The sequence below is a fragment of the Rattus rattus genome, chromosome X (genome assembly GCF_011064425.1).
Source record: "Rattus rattus isolate New Zealand chromosome X, Rrattus_CSIRO_v1, whole genome shotgun sequence".
Lineage (NCBI taxonomy): Eukaryota > Metazoa > Chordata > Mammalia > Rodentia > Muridae > Rattus > Rattus rattus.
In genome coordinates, this window is record NC_046172.1 from 66,139,656 (window position 1) to 66,160,226 (window position 20,571).

At 42.1% G+C, this 20,571-nt stretch overlaps 1 protein-coding gene across 1 annotated transcript in view; it reads right to left on the reverse strand.

Moving 5' to 3' along the window:
* The window catches only part of Slc16a2 (solute carrier family 16 member 2), a 128,709-nt gene that overhangs the window by 14,633 nt on the left and 93,505 nt on the right, over positions 1-20,571 (reverse strand). The gene's annotated exons all lie outside the window — the stretch shown is intronic.

The following is a 20,571-nucleotide window of genomic DNA, read 5'->3' on the forward strand; positions in this document are numbered from 1 at the left end:
CTCCAAACTCTCAATGAGTTTATCTTGTTTTAGAGGATGCGTATCTGTGCCAATCCTCACCGAGGAGGACTGCTGCCCTTTTACTCACATTCTTCCAGCCCATTTCCCCTTGCTCAGCCCTCAGAAGGAGAGCCCAAGTTTTATGTTTGTTTAAAAGCTGTTATCGGGTTTCATCTTGAGCCTCTCTCTTCCAGGTTAAATAATCTTAGTTCCTTTAAACTTTTCTTTTCAGCTTCAATTTACTTTTGTAACTCTGTAATTATTTTCAGAGCCCTTCTCTGAACTCGTTCCAAGACTTCATCATCATCATCAAAAAGCATTCAGCAAGTGTCACCTGAGCAAGGGCACTGGGCCAGTGTCTTTCTCCTTCCAAGTGAACAACCCCAAGTGAGCCAGAGGGAAGGCCACTCCACTGCCTGTGCCTGTCTGTGCCTTGTACTTTAGCAGCAAATAAGCCTTTCTCAGGAATCATCTTCTCTTTGCTAGGCTGCCTTTCTGAGCTCTAGCTGCCTGGCTACAAAACTCCTGGCCCAGGACAGCAGGGGATCTGGACTTACATGTCAGTTTCATCTATTATGATATGTGGGACCTTGAGAAATCACACAATGCTTTTCTAATCAAATCTTATATGGAGTGGGGATTAAAATTCTGGTTGTGCTTTCCCCAAAGTGTTCCCTTGGCGATATTGGGGACTGAACACAAGGATTCATCATGCTAGGGAAGTGCTGTACCACTCAGCCACAGTACCAGCTCAGTCCCCAAAGTGCTTTCAAATAAATTAACAATCACATGTAATCATATGTAGAAGAGAGCGTTGGAGCTATACTGCATAGAAAAAAATCAATGCAACATGAACTTAAATGACTTAAATGTCAAAGTATAAAACTTCTGGAAGACTCTAGGAGAAAATAATTTGTGTAAGCAAAGATCTCATAGAATGTTCATATAAAGTATAGCATATAAGTAAAACATTGGTGCACTGGGTTTATCAAAACTTAAAATTTATCCTTAGATAACCAACCAAACAATAAGGTCTGAGGTAGCCCAAGCTGCCAGAAACCACTCCCCAAAATAGTGTATACAATTCGTTTTGAATGAACATAGTCTTGGGAGGCTAGAGGACACTGGCCTCGGAAAAGGAAAAAGCCAAAGTCTCCTCTAATTCCTGTCTGATCCCTGATCCCACCCACTGCTATAAAGTAATTTTGTTTCCTGTGGCGGAATCTTACTTTAGTTTGTTAGTGGGACCTTAAGAAGGATAGATATCCCTTTACTTTCTTCCAGGAAAAGAATCTACTTAGCAACATGGGATTATAGGTTGTATTACCACATTCAGCTTAAAACTTCTGTGCTTTTTAAAAAAAGTTATGATGGCCAGAGAGATGGCTCAGCCAGGAAAAACATTTGCTTCACAAGCCTGATGACTTGGCTTCCCAGAACTCATGTAAAAGCTGGACACTGTGTCACTTGTTTGTAATTCTAGTATTCTACTACAGTGAGATGGGAGGAGAAGCTCCAGAAGCTCGTGAGCTAGCTAGCACAGAGTGTGCACCATGGCCACAGACAACAAGAGAGAGCCTGCATCAGATGCGGGGTGAGGACTGATACCCAGAGCTGTCCTCTGACCTCCATATGCATGTACCGTCACACACAAATGCGTACACACATCACACCTATACAAAATAAGTATGAAAAGTTATAAAAGTGAAAAGGCAAATGATAGATTGAAAAAAATATTTGCAACATATATATCTGGCAAAATATACATCCAGTACACAAGTTTGAGTGGATTATCACAATTCAACAGGAAGAATGCAAAGAATTCAATTTAAAACAGAGACAGAAGTCTTGACCACACATCATACACATACACATAAAATGAATACTAATTAAGCCCATGAAAAGTCGATAAATATATTTAATCAGTTGAGAAATGCATATTAAAACTACAATAAGAGTCAGGAGTGGGCTGGTAAGTACCTGTAATCCTAGAACTTGGAAAGCTGAGGTGGGAAGATTAAGAATTCAAAGCTGGGGGGGGGCGGGGGTGGAGGGGAATAAAAGAATTCAAAGCCAGGGCTGGAGAGATGGCTCACTGGTTAAGAGCAGTGACTGCTCTTCCAGAGGCCCAGAGTTCAAAGACCAGCAACCACATGGTGGCTCACAACCATCTGTAATGAGATCCGATGCCCTCTTCCAGTGTGTCTGCAGACAGCTACAGTGTACTTTAAAAGAAAAGAATTCAAAGCCAGTCTGGGCCACATGGTAAGACCTACTCTCAAAACACCAAAATCAACCAACAAATACACAGGCAATCTCACAATGAGACATCCCCTGCTCATCCACTAGGAAGACTACCTACGAAATGGTAATACCCCTGGAAGGGTATAGAGGAACTTGAAATTTCATACACGGCTGGTGGGAATGGAAAATTGTATATTCACTTTGAAAAATAGCTTGACAACTTCTCGTGAAGTCAATCATATCCCACTGAAATCCTACAAAACCCTATACTAGGGATGAAGGTGCAATGCAGAAACAGGGTCATTGCCTAGCATGTGCCGGGGTCCTGGGTTTGATGCCTAGTACTACCAGGGGGGAGCAAAGCCCAAAACAGTCCAATGACCCTAGTTATCAATAATTACAGTATGTTCTTTTCATAATTGCCAAAACCTGACAACAATTCAAATATACTGGTAAGAGAATGTTACCAAAGCAAAATGCAGCACACCCACAAATAGTAATATATTAGTGATACACACAGCAACTCGGACAGTTCTCAAAGGCAGTATGCTAAGTAAAAGAAGATAAACTCTAATGACCCCACTCAGAAAATTCTAGAAAAGACAAAATTATGGGAAGAGAAAAACAAAGAGAAGATGAAGGTGAGATTTATTAGAGAGGCTAAGGAACATTTTGGAGGGGTGACTGTGGTGGTACTTTTTGAGGGTGTATGGTTGAAACTGTTTTTCTGAAACAAGCGGCCATCTTAGGGCATTCAGCTGCATCCTTGGAAAAAGATCATCTCAGCTGTGCTTGTCAATGTTTTATACTGCATAGTGAGAATTTTGCAATTTTGGTTTGTTTAAAAATACAGAAATATTATAAGAATGTGCTTTCGTTTTAATCCCGGGTGTAGAAATGTGGCGCTGCTTTAGACTGTCCACGCAGAGACTATGATTTGCCTCATGCTCTAGCAGAGATACAGTTCTGCCAGTTGTAGATAGTTTCTGCAGTCGTGTGCCATTTGGAATTCTGGGAACTTTTCAGAGGGTATATAAATGCTAGGGCTCCAAGAGGTGGGGTGGGTGGCTTTTGATCATTTGGGAGGGTTGGTTGTAGTTTGTTGATAGTCGTGCTCAAGGAAGGAACAAAAGAAGAAAGAAATGAGATTCTGGAATCTCTCTCCTTCCCTCCCTCCCTCTCCTTTCTCTTTGGGGGATAAGGGGTGAGATGGGGGATGATAAAAGGTGGCAAACAGAAGAACCCATAAAGTAGCAAAGACCAGCAACAAGCTACAGGGACATGAGACTCTCACTGGAGTATCCTGCTTCCTACTAGCTGTTGTATACAATGCTACCTTTATTGCCCATGGCCAGGTGGAGCAAAAATAAATGGGTGCAGCCACATAGCTCCAGCTGTGGAAAAGTCCTCATCTCTGTTGGATAAGGCTTTTCTTGTTGTGGGAAGCGCACCCACCCCTCCCCCCCCCGTAAGTAATTCCTCATCTATGCTCTGTAAGGAAGCCCAATATACTCTTTGATTCTCCAGAATGACTTCGGTAATATCATGTCTTGGTTTGTCATTAGGAGCCTAGGAGAAGAGGTAGACATTATTTATGTCTCACCCTGGGAAGGAATTTTAGCAACAATGCTTCAGTCGTAGTGTTAGCATGTGTGAGAACATAAAAACTGAGCACATCAAAGTGTGACTATTTCCACATGTAAAAAATCTATCTCTAAATCTTACATTGGTTTTTAAGGGGGCAGAGGCTCAGTGGAAAGAGTACTTGGCTAGAAATGTATGAGGTCCTAGATTCAATTCCTGGCACTAAAAGTGGCAGGATAGGAAAGAAGGGTGTACCAGTTTGAGATCTCATGTGAGGTACATATATATTTTTTTCTATCCTGATTTTAAAATACCTCAGTAGTGTTGCAAGAAGAAAAAGCTATTGATTCAGTAAGTCATCTTTCAGACACTCTAGAATTGAACTCTTCTGAATATCTACAGCACAGTGAAAACTGATAACTAGGTTCATAAAATATCTTTTGTATGGTCCCAGTTTTAAAAATTAATCTAACTTTCAAAAACTTAAAAAAATGAAACAATTTACAGAAAACAGTTAGGACAGCCCAGAGGGTTCCATGAATCGTTTACCCAATTTTCCTTTATGTAACTGTACTACAGTATTAAAATGAGGAAGCCAACAGTGGTGTGATACGTGCTAATGGTATGTATCCTTTTATTACATAAAGATTCCTATCACAATTAAGACATACAACTATTTCAACATCACAAAGATTCTCCTTTTTTTTAACCATCTATTTATAGTCATGCCAGATGTTCTTGCCACTATCCCTGATTCCCAACAACACCCACTAACTTGTTTTGTGTCTTCATAAAATTTTTATTTTAAGGAAGTTACATAAGCTGAGCATGGTGACGCATACTTGTTATCCTAGCACTTGAGATTCGGAGGCAGGGCGATCAGGAGTTCAAGGCCAGCCTAGGTTTCATACTGAGTCCAAGTTCTGCCTGGTATCCATGAGACCCTGTCTCAAAAAAACCAAAATACTAAAATGAAAGTTATATAAATACAGTATGTGATCGTTTGAAATTGCTTTTAAAGCTTCTGCACGGCAAAGGGAATAATCACCAGAGTGAAGATGCAACCACGGAATGGGACAAAAAATTTTTGTCATATATATATAGTCATATATATATTCAGAATTTTATATATATATATGTTCATACATGTATTAGATGGAGAATTACTATCAAAAACATGTAAAGAACTACAAAAGTTAAATACCAACCCAATTATCCAATCAGTAAATGGACCAATGAACTAAATAGTTTTCAAAGGAAGAAATATAAGCAATGAATAAATACTTGAAAGAAAGAAATGGTGACACAAGCCTGTAATTCCCACCCTTGTGAGGTGGAAGCAGGAGGATCAGGAGTTCAAACTCATTCTCAGGTACATAGTGACTTAGAGGGGAAACTGAGACTTACATAAGAACCTCTCACCAACAATAGCAACAAAAACAAACTTGAAAAGTGTTCATCATCATTAGCCATCAAGGGAATGCAAAGTCAAATAGCTTAGAGATTTCATCTCACCCAATCACAATGGCTATTCTGATTATCTATTCTGAAAACAAACAAATGCTGGAGACGATATGGGGAAAGGAACACTTACACACCGCTGGTGGCTGTACAAACTGGTGCAGGTAGCATGAAAATATCTATGAATGTTTTCTCAAACCCTAAAAATCAGTCTACCATATAACCCATATACCATTCCTGGGCGCACGTCCAAATGACTGTAAGCCAACATACCACAGAGAGACTTGCACATCCATGCTTATTGTCCTCATTGTCACAATATCTAGGAAGTGGAACCAGCATAGATGTCCATCAACAGAATGGATAAAAAAGGCGACACTTATACACATTAGAATTTTATTCAGTCTTAAAGAAAAAAAGAATGGAACTGAAAATATGTATGCTATGTGAAATAAGCCAGATATGGAAAAAACAAATACTATCGTGACCTGCAGGGGTGGGACTTGACCTGACTAGGGGCAGTGAGGGAGTAAAGGAAAGATAGACAAACAGATGTGCTCATAGAAAACCTGGGGTGGGGGGGTATGTGCATTCTAATGAAGATGCACCAGCTACCACAGCAACCCAGAACCTCAATGTAGCACAGAAGGGAGGAATTTGCTAGTCTCTTAGGGTATCTTTGTAGGCGGACAGTGTCCCACTGTAAACACCGGGGAGGAGGTGTTTACTGGTCTAGCTGGTGACCGGAACCTGGGAGAGCGGAGAGGGCTGTAAGTGAGGTGGGTGAAGCCTTCATGCAATAGATAACTTTATTCAAAATATCAGGCAATTTATACCCTGAAAGCTAAGAAGAATCACATGGGTAAGGTGTTCAATCACAAGAATAAGCCATAAGTGGCAAACCATGTTTTTCCATAGAGGCATATGAATATCAACAGCAAGGTAAGCTCACTCTTATCCGCTACACCTCAGACCTCAGGAAGTGCACAAAAACACAGTCCAAGAGCAATTCTATGTTTTTGAAGAAACTGAGGTCACAAGACTCTTGTCTTGTGCTCTTGGGATTTTCTCACAAGCACTTGAGAATACCTTTCCCACGACTCCCATTCGTAGACTGTGTTCTGACAAAGAGGGAGCTGCAGTTGCTCGCTTTTGCACACATCCGATCAAGCATCCGTAAACACTAGTACTTGCAGCACACCGTCAACATTCATTCAGACCCGAGGAAGGCTTTGCGGTTTCTCTGAGCCTCACTCACAGGTGAGAAAAACTTTGCCCTTCCCATGGGAATGAGGCATTGGTCCTTGACTCGACTGACTGTGCCCAAGTCAACAATACTCATTTATTCAGGGATTCCTCTGCTCCCCACACCCATTCCCCCCCACTGCTCCTATTTCTTAGATGTTCATAGTGAATCTTCACAGTTAGTTCAGAGGCGGTTCACAGCAATGCTGGACACCCAACTGAGGCGAGAAAAACAAAACACACAGCCTCTGGCCCAGGGTTATTTGAGCTCAAAACTGGAAAAAAATGTGAAAACCAGTAGGGTACCCCAGCCCCCCTCACACTCACCCTCTGCAATGTGCCTCTCTCAGGGCTGCTTTTAAAGGTTGAGCCACAGTAAACCACTACCACCAGCTGCCCAGCTCACCAAGGCTGCATGCTGCAGCCCAGGATTCTCCACCCTAGAAGGGTCCCACAGCCATAATCTGGAAGGAGGTGGGCCACAAAATAGAAGTACAATTCTTCCTGGAAGGGTGACTTTCAGCAACAAGTTTTCCCCCTGGTCAAGCAAGTTCCTCTAACCTTTAAGGTGGCTATGTTAATTTAGTCGGTAAACTTGCAAAAGTGTAACACAATTGGTTTCCAGCCCCTTCATAGCCAAACGGGCAGTGTCTAGAAGCTGGACTCCTTAGGGATCCAGTTTCACAGAACGTGCCCGGGCTGTGAGGAAATGCAGGGGCTTAAGACTCCGCAAACCAAAAGAGAAAATGGGAATGCTCTCTGGTCGTTTGGTCATAGATCAATCCTTCCCGTGTCCTCTCAAGCAATCAAACTCACTGCCCATTCTTCAGGAAACCAAAGGCATATGTCCTAAACCTAGTTCAAAATGATGAATGCTACAATGCTTGTATCCTACTTCTGTGGTTTCTTAAAATCTCCTTGAATTTATTAACATAAAATTTCAGAGTACTAACATATATCTAGACATCTCCAGATGCTACTTGTCCCATATCTTAACACTAACGCTTACAATTGTGCTCCCCTCTTTTCCTTATTTTTTTTCCTTTCTTTGCCTTTATTAGTGGGCTTCTCTAGGGAGTGGTCTCTCTTCTGATTGATGTGAATTCCTATTATTGCAGATATGACTGATTCAGGCACCACTCATCAGAACTCCCTTCACCTGACTAGGATAGTGTGGAAATGAAGAAAGAACATACACACAGATTCATTTACAAAAATGAGCTGGGATCAGGTGGGTTTTGTGCACTCTGATGGAGAGCACCAACTGTTGGTAGCAATCTATAACCTTATCCTGTTTATTATTTACAGCACAGCACAGCAGGGGGAGTTAGCTACCCCCCATAGGAGGTCTCAGTATAGAACCAGTCTCAGACTGTGAAAGTCTGGAGGCTGCAGTCACTAGCTTTTGCATGAACTGGTCAATCATTTGCACGCAGACCCAGAAGCCTCACTTTTGTCTCATCTTGGTCTTGTCAACTAATGGTTCTTTTCCACTAAAGGCAAACTCTTTGTGCCCTTGGTATGACAAATGATTCTCTGTTTTATCCTGGACATTTTTAGATATGGTAAGTCTCAGGATCTTATTAAGACCATGTTTTTAGCAGGCCTCCTTTGAGAACTTGCCAGTCAAACACTATCTTGTTGCTGCCAAATGGGGATAGAAAGCCATGTCCTCTGACCAACTGCCATTATTAGAAACCTTGTAGAAGAAAGGTGCCTTGTGGGCTGGAGAGATGGCTCAGCGGTTAAGAGCACTGACTGCTCTTCCAGAAGTCGGGAGTTCAAATCCCAGCAACCACATGGTGGCTCACAACCATCTGTAATGAGATCTGACGCCCTTTTCTGGTGTGTCTGAAGACAGCTACAGTGTACTTATATATAATAAATAAATAAATCTTTAAAAAAAAGAAAGGTGCCTTGTTATTTCTGAGGGGAGCACACACACATTTCAACATCACCTCTAGGTTACATCTGAGAAGGACAGGGGTCCCTTGGCACAATTTCCTGTGTGACTTCAATTGACATTACACTAAATGATGGGGAAAGTCCCACTGACACGACCTTTGCATCTTTTCCAGAAACAGGGGAGGTGAAATCAGAGGTTACAGTCTGGCAAAGGTGAAAGTTCCCATTTTCTCCATGGTCTCTACTAACAATGTGGGGGATGGGAAGGCCTTATCACTGGCCTACTACTCAGTTTTCTCTGACCCCACATAGCTGTGGAAGGCAAGAATTTTAGAGATACCATGTTACAGCTGAGAGTATAAAAGTCTAGGATGAGTGGGATACATTTTCCCCTATGGCATTCAGCTGGAGTGGATGAGCCACTGTCCAGCTAAAAAACCTCTTTCCTGGTCCTTTAAGGAGAAATTGGGTTTCTCTCAGAGCTTTTTTGTCTGCTGCCATTGGCATTTCTAGGTTGCTGGCTTCACAGCTCCACATTTAAGATATATGAGGCAAAAATCAAACAAGGAAACAAAACCTAATAACAAAAACCAATCCCCCAAAAAAACCCTAAAAACCTAGGAGATTCACTTCATGTTATTCCTCCAGCTCTGATGTCTGTATTATTATTTTTTTTTTTCGGAGCTGGGGACCGAACCCAGGGCCTTGTGCTTCCTAGGCAAGCGCTCTACCACTGAGCTAAATCCCCAACCCCCTGTATTATTTTATTGAACAATTATTTAACACATTCTCTGACTCAGACACATGGTTATACTATGGACATTGATGAGGACAAATTAGTGACACAGAGATAGTTTCCATTACATGGCGATAGATGCAGTAAGGAACACACTGTCTTTTTCAGAACTGGGGACTGAATCTAAGGCTTTGCTCATGCTAGATAAGTATTCTATCCCTAAACTATATTTCTATTCAGGGATAGGTTTTAAAAACTGTGCAGTATTGGATAACCAATCAGGGGATTCATCCCCGGGAAAGGCAAAATGGTCACCCTTGAAGTCATAAACATACAAACAACAAAACAAACTCAGTAGGCCACATCTCTCTTTCTCTCTCTCTTTTCGTGGAAGAACATGGAAGGGGTTATAGGGAGGGGATATGATGGATTGGAGAGGCTAGAGAGAAGAAAGGAAAGATAGAAGAAATGTAATTATATTCCAATTAAAATATAAGAAAATAAATAAAAATAAATAAATTGGTCAATAAAGTTTTATAAAATGCAAATGCATAGGCAGAATAAAGTTTCCTTCCTTGTTGTTTGAGACAGCTCTTGTGTAGTCCTAACTGGATTTGAACTTGTAATGTAGCTAAGGCTGAGTTTTAACTCCTGATCCTTCTGACTTTACTTCTGAATTGCTGAAATTACAGATGTGTGCACTGTTCCCAGGTGAATTTTCTATTTAAAGATTTTCAAAGGAGTCAGACATTCCAAGTGAAAGAAAAATTTGTTAAATTAAAGCAAAGAAATATAGCCTGCTACATCAATACTTGAAGAATAACACGGTATGACACATGCCTTAAGGGTCCTTACTGGGTAAGTTACCAGCAAGAGTCAAAGATGATGATGACGGTGATGGTGATGATAATGATGATGATGATGATGACAGTTATGACCATCTCGACAATAAATGAGCATTCTTTGTCCTTTGCTGTTATAGCACTCAATTTTCTTTATTTTATAAATGCAAGGATAGGAGAAGTTTGCTAGAATTGACAATCAAATCTAGGGAGCTTCTAGCTATTGTTCCTCATAATTACCTCTGCTTTTATATGGGGAAGACAAAGAAATTTTGACAAAGCTGCAGTTGAGCTTGTGGGAGAGTTGGGGAGGATAAAACAAATGTGCTATCTTTCTAAAGAGCCTGGGAAAAATTAGGGGTGGAACCCATAACTTTCCCCGAACAGAAAGCATTATTTTCAACCCACAGCTGCATTGCTAAGCAAGTGCCTAATTACCGAAATAAATGTTCTGTTCAACAGAATCCCAGACTTTGAAGATGAACTATATTTAAATGTATTATCCGCTCCTTTCACTCAGTAGTCCCAAAGTTCTTTCTAACCTGAACCACTAACCCCCAGGTTAGTGAGACCCCCCCAAAGCTCATACTCAATGTGAACACAATGTTTGTATTCAGAAGGCAGCCCTTTCCTTTTTCTCTGCCTAGCATTCTTGGGCTTATATTGGGCCTGAACAACACAGAGTGGAAACCTCGGCCTTTTTAGTGCACTCTGGACCAACGGGTCCTCAAATTCCTTGTCCTCCATTTTCTCCACTTAAGTGCTGAAGTGGTGTTCTGGATCTTTACCCAGACTCTCAAGCAAATGTCTTTGAAGTACAGAGACCTCTCAGAAAAGAACTCAAATGTAGGCCCGGATTCTTCATTCCTTGGTTAACAATACTCAAGCTCTTCAAACTCCTCCATCCCTGGAACTAAAATAGAGCAAGAGATACTCCAAGATCCAAACTCTGTAAATGTACTGTGGGCTTTTTACAAATTCCTGGTATTGTCAGAAACTAGTGAAGGCTGAATAAAGGTCACAGCAGGGTAAGTGGGAGATGGAAGGAAGAGGTAATGGGAGGTGACATGGAGATAGAGGTGGGTCTATTCAAGAGCCACCGGGCCTTCTGACAGAGTGCACGGTATAAGCAAAGTATAACAGACAAGGCTAAAGACGTCATAAGGCTTAGTTAGACTCAGTGCTAAGTGGAACAGCACCATGGGTTAGAACCTATGTTATTAGATATGTTACTGTTTCTGTCTTATTGCCCCACTTCTTCACACGTCCCAGTACTTTGTGAAAAGCCTGCATCTACGTGGAATAAGTGAGGGCCATTGTAATGGTGTAATGTGAGGCAGGCGGAGAGTATGTCAGGGGCTCAGGTCTCTGATCAAAACCTGTTGGCACATCTGGCGAGGTGGTTAGTAGTCATTATTCAGATGCCTGAAAGCCCTGATGAGGCCCATTTAGGAGAAGGCAGTGAAGACACATCTGGGGTCAGCTCCGGGGGGGGGGAACTCCATACTCACTTTTTTTTTTTAAAAGGAGCAAGCCCTGTCCACCATTGTCTCTGTGTCCAGCCAGGATAGCGGACCTCCTTAGAGTTTCACAGTATTTCTCCCGCCTTGGTCAGGGCCCAGTGTTAAGTTCTATGTAATCATTTTCTCAGTGAATAAATGAAAATTTCTTACTCAAGGAAGATGGCTTCAAATCTTTTTCTATTTCCCTCCCCTTTTTTACCCCTCTTCTCCCCTTGTTTTTCTTTTTATCTCCTTCCTTCCTTCCTCCCTTCCTTCCTTCTTTCCTTCCTTTCCTCCTCCTCCTCAGTGTTTTGAGACAGGGCTTTTCTGTGTAGCCTTGGCTGTCCCAGAACTTCCTCTCTTGCTCATGCTGGCCTCGAACTCACAGAGACCCCCGTGCTGAGTTTTGGGATTAAGGGTGTGTACCACCACTGCCAGGCTTTTCTTGTTTCTTATCCCTGCTTCTTCTTTGCAGTGCTCGTGGTAGAATCTAGGACTTCGTGCATGATTAGCATGCATTCTATCACTGAACTCTATCCTCAGCCCCCTTTATAGCTCTTGATATTGTATCAAAAGACTCGTTCTCCAGCTCTCAGTTTCTCCACATCTATTTAATCACCATCTATTCGTTGTGTCTAGTTATCTAGCTCCAGATTTGCAGTGAACCTGTGTTCTTTTTTTATATTTGATCTTTTAATTTGATCCTCCCAGTGCTTTCTGTATTTGGGATTGTTTGTTTTGTTTTCAGAATGCATTGGTTCCTTCTTACATGGTACAACATACTGGCAAATAGCTTTTCCTGAACGTTGAGCATTTAAACCAATGAATTTTTATCCTTCTACACGTTGTCTCAACATAGCTAAGTTGAAGAGGCTACAACCTTATAGTTTTCATAGCCTTTCAAGCCAACATTATCACTGAAAATATTTTCATCCATACCCTCTTATCTGGTCATTTAGCTTTGCTGCACTGTACTTCTATTTTTAGAGTAAAGAATCTAAGGCCTCTACTTCCTAATTTTACAGACTGAGACCCAGAGAGACTCACATTTAAGCCTATCCATGTCAAGTTGGAAATAGCAGGTTATGCTCAGTTTCAGTCCTTTGGGGTAACTGGGATATACTCAACAGCATATGGTCTATTGCTCTTGCACCTAGGGCTTAGTAGAATCTCCAGTTATCTACTCTAGCAGCTCACACAATACAACAGGAATTATTTGGCCCAAGTTTACCTTCTCTGGGAAAACTGTGAGTTGAAGCAGTTTCCTCAATTTTCCTCTGAGGAAGCTGGCTTACCCAATACAGACTCTGTCAAACATTGATCTGAATGAGGGTATGAGAAAGAGAAAGGACATAGGCAGGCAGACAAGCAATAAGGAAACAGGGATAAACATATCCAAAGCAGAAGGGCTCTCATTAGCACTGCAGAGTCTTTTGTTGTTGGTGTTGGTTTTGTTTGTTTTTTCTTTTTTTAATTCTTATGAGGCAGGGTTTCTCTGTGCAGCTCTGGCTGTCCTGGAACTCACTCTGTAAACAAGGCTCGCCTTAAATTCAGAGATCCACCTGCCTCTGTCTCCCAAGTTCTAGGATTAAAGGCATGGGCCATCACTGCCTGCCCAAAGCTGCAGGATCTTAAAGATTAAAAAAAAAACAAAACCTTAAGAATCATAGAGGGGCCACCAAGTGACCAGTCCAGATAACCTGATGGCAAATCCATATAAGCACATCACAAGTAAAGTATAAACAAATGTTCTTCGTAAAACTGGTTTATTTTTGGCATGGTGGCTCACTTCTGTAATCCTTCCACTTAGGAAGCTTGAGATAGCACAGTCAATATGAGTTTAAGGCCAGCCTGGGCTACACAGTGAATCATTGTCTGAATTCCCCCTCAACACCTCCCAAAATCTAATCGTTAAAACACTTTAACATTTAAGCTAACAGAATCAATGATATATAAAAAGGATAAAACATCGCGAGGAAGTAGGATTTATTCCAGAAATACAGTCATTTCAACATCCAGAAAATTTACCAATGAACTTAGATTAAAAATGAAAAACATGAAACTAGATGAAGAAAAAAACATGTGACAACGTTCAAAACTGTTCAGGATCAAAAGAACCCTCAGCAACCTGGAAATAGGTATTTTTTCCAACCTGACAAAGTCAATTATGAAAAACCCACATCTAACATCATGCTTCATAACGAAAGACTGAAAATGTGTATGATAGATTGGGAACAAAACAAGGGTGCCTGTTTTATATTTACAATACTTGGCTAGTGGCTCTTGCTAGTGAACTAAGAAGACAAAGGAATAGAAAATACACAGATAGTAAATGAAGAATTAAAATTGTTTTTATGAACAATATGGCCCTCTGCCTATGGAGTTCAAGACACTGTACCAAGAAGCTGTTAGAACTAATGAGTCACATGAAATCCCATTCAAGGACAACATGCAAAACTAAATTATAGTGCATAGATCAGCAATGAATACCTAAAAATGGAAACGAAAATGTCTTTTTAAATGAAATGCTGACCTGGAGATGTATTGCAGTGGCAGAACCCTTGTTTAGCATGAATAAGTCACAGCCCCCAGAAGCACAAAAACTGTGCAATACTCTGGCTGAGTGTAATGATGCTCATCCATTATCCCAGGACAGATCCCAGGATGCCGAGGGAGGAAGACTGCAAGTTCAGTGCAAAGAACACCCTATCTCAAAATAAACTGAATTATGAATATATTTGATAAAGGACATAAGACCACCACACTGAAAAAAAATGACAAAATGTTGATGAGAGAGGGATAGTCAGGAAGACGTAAACAATTGGAGACACACACTTGCTTTTGGCCTGAGTCTTCAATGTTGGTAAAATTTACAGCACCCACAACTGTCTATAGCTGCAGTTTCAGGGGATTTGGCAGCCTTGTACAGACATACATACAAACAAACCCACATAAAAATAAATAAATCTTTAAAGAAATAAAAATAAATAAAAGAGTGTGGTGGTTTGTGCTTATAATTCCTAGGAGGCTGAGGAACAAGTTTAGGGCCAACCTAGGCTACATCCTAAGTTACAGGCTAGTCTGAGGTACAAAGTGAGAACTTTTCTCAATTTTTAAAAATGTGCAAAGGGACTGGAGGGGTGGTTTAGTGGTGAAGAGTGCTTGTTGCTCTTGAAGTGGGACTGGGCTCAGTTCCCAGCACTCACATGGTGGCTCATAGCTATCCACAATGGCAGCTCTGCAGTTTCAACATCTTCTATCATCTCTCTCATCGTCTAACCTCTGAGGTACCAGGTACATATGTGGTACATGCATATATATGCAAATGCATATATATGCAAAGATATATTCATATAAAATAATTATTAAACATTTAAATTGTGTAAGAGATACAAAGACATACTTCATCAAAGAAGATATGTAACTGCTGAAAGCTAAGAAAAGATGTTTGGTATGAATGGTCCCTGAAGAAATTCAAGCTGAAACCCACAAAGAGTCTACACACTGATTGAAACATCTAACATTTTTTTCTTTTTTTTTTTTTTTTCGGAGCTGGGGACCGAACCCAGGGCCTTTGCCTTCCCTAGGCAAGCGCTCTACCACTGAGCTAAATCCCAGCCCCACATCTAACATTTCAAAATCGACCACTTCCCATGTTGAGGAGGGTTTAGACTCGCTAGGACTGTCAGTTCCATTTGCATGGTTGCTGAGAATATAAAATGCGGCAATTTCTCAAATACTTACACATAGACATAGCAATCCCACAGAAATACAAATGTATATCCATGTCAAGATTTGTACATGAAGCTGGCTATGGTGTCTAACACCTGGAATCCCAGCATTTGGAATGCTGAAGGAGGAGAACTGCTATGAATATAAGGCTGGGTTACAGAAACAGAATGGCAGCCTGTTTTTAAAAAAAAAATGGAAGGAAGAGAGAAGAAAGAAAACAAGGGAGAGAAAAGAAGAGAGAGAGACAGAGACACAGATAGACAGAGAGACAGAGAAAGAGAGGGAGAAAGAGCAGACTTCGTATGTGGATGTTCATCATAATTACATTTGTAATCAAACACACCCTCAAATGTGGTATATCCACGCCAAGAGATACTACTCAGAAAAAAGAGAGCTAGCTGATGATAAATGCACCATCATGGAACAATCTCCAAGCATCTTGGTAGTGAAAGAGAGCAGAGTAAAAACATCTACTTAAAATATATGTGTATATATATATATGTATGTGTGTATATATGCATGTGTATACGTTTGTATGTGCATATATATATACACATATATATGTGTGTGTGTGTGTGTGTGTGTGTGTGTATGTATGTGTAGCCCTGGCTGTCCTGGATCTCACTCTGTAGACTATGTTGGCCTTGAACTTAAGGAGATCCACCTATCTCTGCCTCCTGAGTGCTGGGATTGAAGGTGTGCACCACCACTACCTGGCTAAAATATCTATTTTTCTATTCCATTTATATAAAGTTCTAAAGTATTCCATTTTATATAAAATCAAACTAATCTGTGGAGATAGAAAGGAGTCCAGTGACTGGGAAAGGTCTTTGGAGGTGATGTATATACCTGACATTTTAATTATAGTGATGGCTTCACATGCCTATGTATGGAAAACCATTTCATCTGTGTGCATTAGATATGGCTGTTTACTTTATGTCAATTATGCTCCAGTAAAACATGACATTTCCCTACTATGTATTTTGACAATTAGAAAATTAGTAAACCATGCAGCAAAAGAAGCACTTCTATAATTCCAATCACTTGGTAGCAAGTCGTTTAACTTGATATGTATTCTTTCAGAATTTTACACATACATCTGTACCATTTTGTTAAACCCAGCATCTGCATGGTACATGCTATTTATTAAACTTTGAAATTTTATGCATGTTTTAGAGACCTTTCCATCATAGAAAAATTCAGTACTACTTCAAAATGAAGCTGGACGGGAGTACAGAATGATGGCAGGCGAGCAGGCGAGCAGGCCGGAGGGATGGAGGGATAGAGGGATGGAGGGAGGGATAGAGGGAGTGTGGAAATGAGGGAGGGGGAACTACTAACGAATGTCAGAACACAGATGAATATCACAACAGTGAAAGGAGAGCCAGGTGCTGCCTGAGATACATATTGTATTATATGATCCCGGCTACGAAAGCTTTAGGAAGTACAGAGTCACCAAGTGATGAAAAGGACATTGGGACTGAAGAGATGGCTCTGAGGTTCGCAAATGCTCGCTGTCCACACCTGCAGTCTCAGGACTCAGTAATCCCAGCACTCTTACCGTGAGATGGAGGCGGAGGCAAAAGATCCACCATCTAGAGGCCTGTGGCCTGAATACACAGCAGGAGAAAAAAGAGACCTTTCCTAAAAAGGTAGCAGGCAAACCAACTGCAGAAAGTCCTCACATGGCCTGATACCCAGAGGCAATCCCTCCTCAATAAACAAATGATCAAACAAACACATAAACACTGAAAGACTATCATCTTCTGTGACGTGGGGGAGGGAGAGTAGGGTAGGAATGAGAATTTATTGGGAAAAAAAGAGGAAAAATTGAGGGGTGATGCCTATGCCTAAGACCTTGACTGTGGTGGTAGATTTCTGGTTTGTATGGATGTCAAAACACATCAAATTGTACACTTGAAAAAAATGTGTGGTTTGCTGTATGTTAATATTTCCTCCATAAAGGGTTGAAGAAAACCACAAAATTACAAGTGAGGAAATTGAGGGTTAGAGAGGGCACAAACTATTCAAGGACACACAGCAAGTCCATTGCTGATCCAGGACTAGAAACCTCAGTTTTGGACACCCAGTCCGATGTTGATTTCTCCACAGCACAGAGCCAGATGGCATCCTGGTAAGAGGGCTCTCCTCAAATATTCTTTGCCTCTGTCCCATCCTTCTGAGTCTCTCTCTCACCTGGTGCTCGTGGGAAGTCACCCAAGTTCCCACCTCTGCTTCCGGTCCACTTTTCTCTTTCTACCTGACCTGCCATTCACCATGACTTCTTTTTTCCTAAGACACTAAGTAAATCTTAAATTGCCTTTCCTACAAGCTTGCTTGCCTCTTGGGCTGTTCTTCCAGTGTTTAGTTAGGTGATGACTCCATGACCTCGGTATCCTTGCTGGAGGCCAGTGCTTTCCGGCCTGGATGTATGTCAAGGTCTCCACTTCCTCACTTCCAAGCTCCCTGCTTCATATCACTAGGCAGCTGGAGGCTTTAAGTCAAGGCTGATCGATCAGTCATCCCCTGTTGTTTACGGACGGTGACACAAGGCCCCCAGACTCTGTTCATTTCGAAGTAGGAATGAGGCCTCAGGGCTCCTTTTACAGCAGATCTTTTCTTCCCCTTCCCTGTCCAGCTTTTTCCTGCCTCATAACTTCTAAGTGCTGGCTTGGAGGTCTCATCCTGAGCAGAGTTCAGTGTAGCAGAGAAAAGGAAAGTGAGCCCACGGCCCAGAAGGAATACAAGTGTGTTTGTTGTTGCGTTGGGTTTGGCAGTGGTGCCTAGAGCTCACTAGGTGTCTGCTTCCTGCCAGGTTAGGAAAACTCTACACTCTCTTTGGGAACACATGGCTCCTCCAACACATTTTCCAACCACCAGAAAATGGAGCGCTGTCAGGTGGCCAACTCTCTAAGTCCGATATTGTGGTTTGAATAGATCATGCTCTCTCTTAAGCTCGCCTTTCGAATCCTTGCTCCCCAGCTGCTGGTGCTATTTGGGGAGGATTCAGAAACTGAGGTGGGAAGGCTGAGTTGGAGGAAGTAGACCACTGGAGGCAGATCGTCGAGGGCAAATTATCCCCGGCCACTTCCTGTCATTCTCCTTTCTTCCGTGGCCTGCTCTGGTGTGAACTGAACCTGTTCCACCCTACCTTCCCTGCCGCGATGTACTGAGCCATCAGAACTCATGAGCCAAAATTCAATACTTTCTTTCTTCAGGCTTTTCTGTCCTGGCTCGTGTAACTGATATTTGTTGCTGTCAGGATGTACCGGATGCTTAGGTAGAACTATAAGTAAGACAAAGAAATGCATGCCTACCCTCAGACAGTAACTGGATTGAATCAGTCTCACCCTACCCTTTGAGGACACTTCTAATCAACCGAAGCAGCCAACTTTGGATAGTTGACTCTAACACTTAACCCAATGAGAGGTGATCTCTCTGCTTCCAGAAACAGCGTTCTGTTGTAGTTTAGCATTAGGGAGGAGACTTGGAATGGCATGCCTGGGGCAGATGACAACATAATCTGTCTAGAAGGACTGACTGCCACGATCGATATGACTTTGATCTTCACAACCGAGCCAACAGTTCATATTGACTGCACTGTTATGGCTCCTGCTGTTAGGATTTCATGAAGCATCAAAGCAGGGAAAAATCCCAAGGGTCACTTAGGCCATATACTCTCGCCTGTGATCAGGACTCTGCAGATAAGCCCTAACATACTTGGTTAGGATTCCTTGTTAGAGCAGAGGGACGGAGCCAGGGGAAAGAGGACAGAGGGGTTGGGAAGAATATGGCCTGAGTTCAAGGGCTATTGTCTCTTTCTGTTAAGTGTTTTCTTTAGACATTTTTTTCTCTCTTTTAAGACAGGGTCTCATATAGACCAGGCTAGTCTCAGTTTCATTATGTAGCCAAATACGACCTTAACTTCTGAGCCCCTCTGTTTTTGCTTTCCAAATGCACAGGCAGCATGGTGCCTGCTTTAAATGGTACCGAAGACTTTGTGCACTGAGGCAGGTCCCCAGCTCCAGGTTGAGTGCTTTCTGAGGGGGAATGGAGAGAATGAAGGAATGAGCAGGGGAAGGTAATCAAAATGCTCCCCAGGCCAGAGGGCATTTCAGGAGTTACCAATCTGTTACCCAACAACGTGTCTCCTTAAGCAGCCAGCTGGGACTTGTACCAATCCTGGAAGGGTTGCGGTTGGCTCCATCCTTCTGTGTTTCTGCAGTGATAAGGGTGTAAGCTGTGCACTAGACAGGCATGCTTTGGCTTTCACTCGTCACGTTGTTGGCTTTGAGTGCTACAGCTGGAACCCAGGGCCTTGTCTACACTAAGCACACTCACTGCCCCCGAGGGTCACTCACAGACCTGGGTTTAAGGACGAGACCTATGCACTTACTACTCAACCCTGGGCAACTCACTTCACACCTCTCTGCATCAGTTTCAGCCTCTGGGGACTGGGCCTCATAAAAGTAACAATTAAATAAATAGTTTTGTGCCGCTTAAGAGATCTGGCAACTGGAAATTAAATATTATCCTGGGATAAACAGATGACTCACTTGAGGCAGCAAATAAAGGACAACCCGTCCCCTCTCCCACTACAACAACCCTCCATTAGCTTGCCCAGGTTTGTTGAGTTGTTGTTATGAAATAAGATTAATGATTGCTTAGAGCAGTAGGTCCCCATAGCACCACATAGGTTTCAATCCACCCACAACACTGAAGTGTGTCAGTGGGAAGTCTGACCACTGACAACTAGGAGTCTGGGTTTTTCATCGGGCCAGCACAAGACAAAGCTATGGTCTAGGGTTAGCACTGGCTATTTGTCTGAGAAGCACCTCAGCACTGGTGGCAGGGTTGGCAGAGGGTGAAAATTTGAATCCCTTCATCTAGTTCAGTCTGCTAAGAGGAGCAAGTGAGCACAAGGATGGACGAGCAGCAGGAGAGGAAAGCTATAGCCACCGACAGCAGCACTGAGTAGGGCAGAGAGAGTCTCAAGACTCAAGATAAACCTCTTGTTGGTGAAGGGGAAGATCCTGACATTTTCGTCTTTTAATGTCAGCTCCAGCTCACCTTTGAATAGTCCTTCTGTCCTCTGAAAACATTTTCCAGTACTTCAGGAGATTCACAGCACATGGGTAAGAAGGAGGCAGTCAATCTCAGACACTGCTCCTTTCTTCATCGCACTGCTTGGTGTAGGAGAGGCACCCTGTCCAATTCCTCCTCTGTCAGCTGTGCTGTCTCATTTAATTATAACAACTTCAGATGGTAGCTGATGGGTGTTTTACACACTGCTGAATAGACTGAGGCTTGATNNGNNGNT